Here is a 7,372-nt window from a genome sequence, read left to right as displayed (position 1 = left end):
ATGAACATAGCTTGCACTGGGGCGAGCCTCACGGCCGCCATGACAGATGGTACACACAGGACATATGAAGGGGTCCTGTCCCGACAGGCTAGCTTGGCGCGCTAGCTGTCGGCGGAGGCTCTTGATGGTGAAGCGGGGTATCGATAGCTTCCTGGGCGTGTTCCAGCCCAAGGCAGGACGAGCAGACCTTGTGGGAGTCCGTGCTCGAGATCTTAAACCCGCAGCCTCCGAGCCGAGCCTCCGAGCCTCCGACTCCTCTGGTGTGAGGGAGAGAAGGGTCCATCCTCGTTTGCCGGGGTGTCGGCGCGGAGGGACAAGCTAGTAACAGGTATGTTACAGAGAAAATAAATCCAACCTTATCGTTATTCCGAAAGGAAAAAACGAGGGGGTAGATTTTTTTCCCTAAACATATTAACTGGTGTGTTAATATCTTTCTTATCTCCGTCTCCTCTGGTGTGAGGGAGAGAAGAGTCCGTCCTCGCTCGCCGTGGTGTCGGCGCGGAGGGGTAAAATAGCAACAGGTATGTTACTGTTTGAAGAAAAAATCAAACCTTACCGTTATTCCAAAAGAAAAAACGGCAGGGCAGATTACAATATTAACTGGTGTGTTAATATTTGTTCAATTCTTCTGCAAAGCAAAAAAGTAACCGGCAAGCGCCCGTCGACCGAATGTTAGCTTGGGTTCAGTCTGTGGACCGTTAAGCTAGCCCGGTTACTGATATTCGAGATGTGCTCTGAAGCGAGAAGAGGTGTTTGAATGACGCTGCGTCGTAGCGCAAGCTACTTAAAGGGTGGGTGGATTCCCTGACGTAGACGTCAAGATCACCAGCCAATCAGGATTGGCGTAATGAGATTGATGCTTCTGTTTGCATATGCGTTGAGGTGCATCCCATAGTGAGACATCGAACTGAGTGTTATGAATGAGAACTACAGCAGATCTGTAATATGTAATGCAGCCGAACCGTGTATTACAATGCCGTTATGTGAAGACTTTCAAAGAGAAAAGCAAGAACACTCGGAATTAAGTATTTTATTCTTTTTAAATGTTTTTCGGAATTCATATCATATAAACACCAAATCGCAGCATGCATTGCGGCTAAAACATCCAATCAGCGAGCTTAAACCATAGCTGAGGATCTTGGGTGATCGCTCGAAATGCCTACGTCTCTTTCCGGTTAATTTTTATTTTGAAATTCAGTTCCTACAGATGCCAAAAAAGATTATGAGATTATGGAATTAAACTAATAAATAAAAGCAAGGATAATTGTGTGTTATTGGTGAGTAAATAACAGTGTGTTATTTTGAAAAGAATAACAAATTAGAAGGAAAAAAAGATTTAAAAAATACAGATGTCAGTATTATGAGGCTCTGAGCCCCATTTATTTTCTTCACAGACGGCAACAAAAGTCCGAAATTATACGATTTAAAATAAAAGCAATAATTGTGGCTTGATATTGAGTAAGAACATGTTTTTATGAACCACACAGCTTCCGGTCTTCCACGACCCGACCGGAGAAAAAGACGTGCTGCAAGCACGAAACACATTACCAGTAGAAATACATTGCTTTTAAAATCGTGCTGTGCAACACGAAAAAAAGGGGAAAATCGTGTTGGTGAACACGAAATGCCATGAGACTGGGTTGGCACATGCGTCGCCTACAGAGGTGGTTTGCCAGCCTTCGTTTAGATCCCAAGAGGCACAAACGACGTCTGGTGACCATCCCCCCCTTCAGTGGAGGGCAACCTCCGATACTCCCCAAAGCATTTGCTGAAGGGGAGGGACCTGCCTAGAGACAGCTATAGGTAGTGGCTGGCCTCTGACAGAGACCCGGCACATCAACCTTCTCGAGCTACAGGCAGTAGTAATGGTCCTACAACACTTCAAACCCTTACTACAGGGAAGACATGTGTTGGTGAGGAGCGACAACCGCACCACAATGGCTTACATCAGCAGGCAGGACGGGGTCAGCTCCACCGCCTTGTTGAGCGCAGCGGAGAGCCTGTGGTTGAGGGCCTCAGAGAATGTTTTTATCTCTAAAGGCCCCCCACATTCCGGGACTGGAGAACAGGGGGGCCGGCTTCATGTCAATAGGCGGGCCCCTGCCAGACGAATGTTGGTTCTCCCTCGCTCGGCAGGACAATCCACCCTTGGGGGTGGACACGTTTTGAGTCCAGTAGAGGGCCCCTCCTATGTTTATAGAACTAGGGTTACAATACGTAACCTACCGTCAAAAAGTGATCAAATTATTGTTTTTTCAGTGCTTCTACTGAATGAGTTCTGTTAATTACGGTGGCCGGCAGGTGCAAACGCTGAACTACGGTCAAAAACGCATACATAAGAAGGAAACACCTGCTAATAATGAAACGAGGCGTGTGGCGCAGTAGGTTAGTACGTTGGTGTTCGGATCAGGGGAGCACAGGTTCAAACCCCACTGCAGTCAGCATGTCGTTGTGTCCCTGGGCAAGACACTTCACCCCAACTATATGTAACTCTTGACATCATATAGATATAGTGTAGGTGCTACGAGAGGAGTTGGTTTATTGTACCCCAATGTAAATCCTAATGTGAGTTAAAAGGACGGTCAACAATATAATGTACATCTCACACAAATGTTGTGTTTCGATGTAATCCTTTCAGATTTATGTCAATGTAATAATTCAGGATTCAAACCAACATTTGATGATAGGTACAGACGGAGGGGAATCATTATTTTTTATTTTATACTTGTATCAATCATGACACTTTTTTTTTTCTTAGGTTAGGCCTACACTGGAACATCTTCAATTGTGATCTTCAATTGTGATGTCAATTGTGATGTCAATTTGCCATCTGGAGACAGTCCTCTTTCTGACACCTTGGTCAGTTTGGATTTATCGTGGCATTTATTCTTAATTAAAGTGAATTTATTTTATTTCAGTCAGTCATTTGTGTGTATGTAGGTGTGGGACATTCCAAATGTTGCAAAAGTGAGCACTCCACGAATGGACAACAGTTTGCCAGGGTAAAATAAAACATGTCAACATATTATTTTGTGCCACAAGAAGCAGAATGTTTTAACAGTACAGTAGTTTGAATATATTTTTTGTTTACCTTTATCAGACCTCTCAGGCACGCACAACCAGCGTCTGATCGGGTAAGACTAATTAAAAATGTAATTATACCATGTAGGTTTGAATTTGTGAACATGAAATCAATAAATACCTTTGTGTGCTAATGACACTGTCATTAGATAAACTGCACTTATGTCTTGGGTAAAAATAGGATGGAGCACCAACCCCATTCCAGGAAGAGTTCCAGTCTGCCCCGGGTCAGAACAACTTCTATAGGTAGACGATGTTGACAGTTGCATCGTGACACAGTTGTATCTTTATTTTTACTTTTGTTTAGAGAATAGCCTCCAATCACAGTGGGTAACATTGCCAGGAAGCAGACAAATTATACTTTTATACATTTCCAAATGACACCCACAACATCTGACATCTTAGTGAAGACGATACAAAAAACACCCACAAATATTTTTCAAAGATCAGATATTGTTTGTTGCATCCATTTCAAATGTTTACAAGGATTGTGCAGGAGTATGACAAAAGTACTGTTGTCAGTTTAGAACCCAATGTATTGAAAAAGAAAACAGGAAGAGGATCGACATCCTTTTGTAAATATGACTGTCATGCATGTATTATGTATTTGAAAGTAATTATTCAACTGTCTTCTCACTGTAGCAACTACACAAATGTGAATGCACTTATCATTATTGATAGCCAGTCTGAGCCAGAAGACAAAATGGAGCAAAGGTGTTAATTGCTAATATTACCACTTAATTGTTATATTCTATACTGTAAATCTTATTACTAGCTTCATCATTTAATATTACAATACATCACTTTGTCTTTCCCAGCACAGAATACCTGACTGCGGCACACATTGTTGCAGAACTCTCTGCAAAAATAACAAATACATCTTGCAGCAGGTTCAATATTAATAGAGCCAATGTGTGGGATGGAGCAATCCGCGGCTTCAAAGGTGCCTCATTCGGCCCCTCTCATGAGATGTCAGTTAAGTTCACTGATGATGAGGGACACACTGAGGATGGAGGGGGCACTGGTGGTCCCAAGCATGAGTTCCTGACCCTCCTTATGGAATGCCTGAGAATGCAAAGAAAACATCACGTCAGCAACTGTTTGTGCCCCATGGCGGTGTGACTTTCCCAGCCGCTCACTGTCTCAAAATCTGATTCTAAATGTATAATTTTCTCTATAAAGATAGAACTAATACACAATTATGAATGTATAATATAATACACATGTTTTGTGTATTTAATCATGCATTGGTCTACAATTTTTAATTATGGCTTCTCAGGGTTCATACACTTTTTCACCAATGATTTTCAATGACTTTTCCATGATTTCTCAATGACCTTTATCTAATTTTCCATGACCAAAAAAAAATGACTACTGAAAATGGTTCATTTGAACATGGAACAGGAAAATAAGGTCTGCATATGAAACATGTAGTGCCTATCTAAAACAAATCAAATAGTAGGCTTACTAGCTTCTACACGCTGAAGCAACTGTAGTCAGGAATGCAAACTCATCAGGTATGATAAAAGGTAAAAGGTGACAAGGATCCGAGCCCCCCGACCCCCCGGAATATCGGCTTTAAAATGAGGAATAACAGAGGATTTTAGCAGTCAGAACAACTAAAGCAGCCGTTAATAATAACAGAAACGCCAAAGAGTCACATCTAATAGAAATATATAAAAGCATTTATTTTAATTGTGTAGCAGTCAGTTTATAATTTGGGCTGTTGAGCATTTTGAAAATGTATTTTCATGCCTCTGTGCAAGGCTTAGTCTTTCTATCTTTATAGCCACTGGTGTAAAGTAACTAAGTTCATAAACTCAACAAGTACTATACGTGGGTACAATTTTGAGATACTTGTACTTTATTTAAGTATTTTAATGTTTTGCTACTTTGTACTTCTACTCCTCTACAGTTCAGAGGTACATGGTGTACTTCTACTCCTCTACATTTAATCCCTTTAGTTACTTTACAGATGTGGATGAATGATGAAAAATATGATCAAGTGTTGAATCAGACTTTAGTTCCACCTGGAGTAAATCGATAGTTACGTATGTAACTACGGTTCTATGAATACTGGATGACCGCCAGAGGCGGTGCTTTAGCACTGGATATCTTCTGTCTCGCGCATGCGCAGGTCGAATATTTATATCAACAAAGTCACGTGTGACCTCGTATGACCCCGGAAGGCATAAGTTCCGGTGCCGTCAACGAGTTCAGTCCTATGGAATCTTCTCTTAGAAACACGAAATTCCGAGTGACCAAGAACTCTGGCGGTCATCCAGTATTCATAGAACCGTAGTTACATACGTAACTATCGTTCTATTTCATCCTTACTGACCGCCAGAGGCGGTGCTTTAGCACTGGATGACCTATACCAACAGAGTCACGAGGAAGTCTGAATACTCACCCTATAAGGATGGCCTAGGCGGACTCTGCAGGAGGACCACACCCAGCGGGTGAGGGGCGGCAACATTCACCCTGTAGTATCTGGCGAATGTGCTCGGAGATGCCCATGTGGCCGCAGCACATATGTCCTCCAGGGGCACACCTCTCAAGGTCGCCCATGACGTGGAGACACTCCTGGTAGAGTGGCACTTTACTCTGGGTGGCAAGGGACGGTCATTCGCCCTGTATGCCTGGGCAATGACGTCCATGATCCAGTGGGACAAGCGCTGTTTTGAGAGCGCACGGCCCCTTCTAGGACCACCGTAACACAAAAAGAGCTGGTCAGACTGACGCATGCCTGCGGTAGTCTGGACATAAGCTCTAAGGGCCCGCACCGTGCATAGGAGTCTTGACCTCTCTTCCCCCTCTCCTGATGGGGGGTCAAAGCGTGCCAGCTGGATAGGCCGATTAAAGTGAGAGCGTGCCAGCACCTTAGGGAGGAACGCTGTGTTCGGCCATAAGGTGACACCTGAGCCATCTGAGTTCCACCTCAGACACGAGCTGTTCACGGACAAGGCCTGAAGCTCGCTTACACGCTTTGCTGAGGTGATGGCAAGAAGGAAAGCAGTCTTGGCTGAGAGCCACCTCAGATCTGCCTCTAACAAGGGTTCAAAGGGAGGCGAGCATAGGGCATCCAGCACCAAGGGCAGATCCCATGTAGGGGCCCTTGGGATGTTCGGGGGGCGAAGTCTCAGTGCTCCCCTTAAAAAGAGGGATACCAGCCTATGGCTCCCCACTGTGCTGTTGTCAACCCTTGCATGTTGGGCTGATATAGCAGCCACATACACCCTGACGGTAGCGGGACACCGGCCGTCATCCAGGAGGGACTGTAGGAACTCAAGGGTAGTAGGCACCGAGCAATGTACTGGGTCCTCATTTCGCCCTTGGCACCAGTCAGAGAACAGTTTCCACCTGTTTTCGTACTGTCTACGAAGATGGTGCCCTCGCATTGAGAATAGTCCTCCTGACAGGCTCTATGCAGTCGCTCAGCAGTGGGTCGGGCCCTCCAGTGGCCAGACCCACAGCTGGAGGCGGCAGGGGTCGGGGTGCCATATTTGACCCTCCAGCTGAGACAAGAGGTCCTTCCTGTTGGGGAGACGCCAAGGTGTCCCACAACAGAGTCTGTGCAGCAGGGAGAACCAAGTCCTGGCTGGCCAGAAGGGGGCCACCAGAAGAAGCCTGTGGCCCTGATGAAGCACTCTGAGGAGTGTTGGTAGGATCAGAGGGAGGGGTGGATAGGCATAGAGAAGACACCCTGGCCATGAATGAGCCAGGGCGTCCTGACCCAAAGGGCTGGTTTTCTCCCTCAAGGAGAACCACAGGAGGCAGTGGGTCAACATCTTCGAGGCAAAGAGATCTACCTCTGCTCTGCCGAAGAGACCCCAGATGTTGGCCACCACCTCTGGATGAAGCCGCCACTCCCCTGGTGGAGGCTTGTGACGGGAGAGGGAGTCTGCAACTTGGTTCTGCTCTCCGGGCAGATACATTGATCGTAGGCTGGCCAGGCAAGGAGCTGCCCAGGTCAGGAGAGTCTGGGACACCTCTAGCAAGCGTGCAGATTTGGTGAACCCTTGGTGGTTTATATGATACACCGTTGTAGTGTTGTCCGAGCGGACAAGCACATGCCTCCCCCTTAGGTATGGCAGGAAGTGCCTGAGTGCTAGGTGCACAGCTCGTAGCTCTAGCACATTGATGTGTTCCGTGCCGTCCAGAGCAGACCACTGCGGGCTGTCCTGTTTTGCCACACCGCACCCCATCCCGAGAGGCTGGCATCCGTCGTAACGGTCTCTCTGCGGAAAGGGACGGAGCCCATGGCCACGCCCCTCGACATATATGACCTCTC

This window comes from Gymnodraco acuticeps, unplaced genomic scaffold (genome assembly GCF_902827175.1).
Source record: "Gymnodraco acuticeps unplaced genomic scaffold, fGymAcu1.1, whole genome shotgun sequence".
NCBI classification, from domain to species: Eukaryota; Metazoa; Chordata; class Actinopteri; order Perciformes; family Bathydraconidae; genus Gymnodraco; species Gymnodraco acuticeps.
This window is presented reverse-complemented; position numbering follows the sequence as displayed.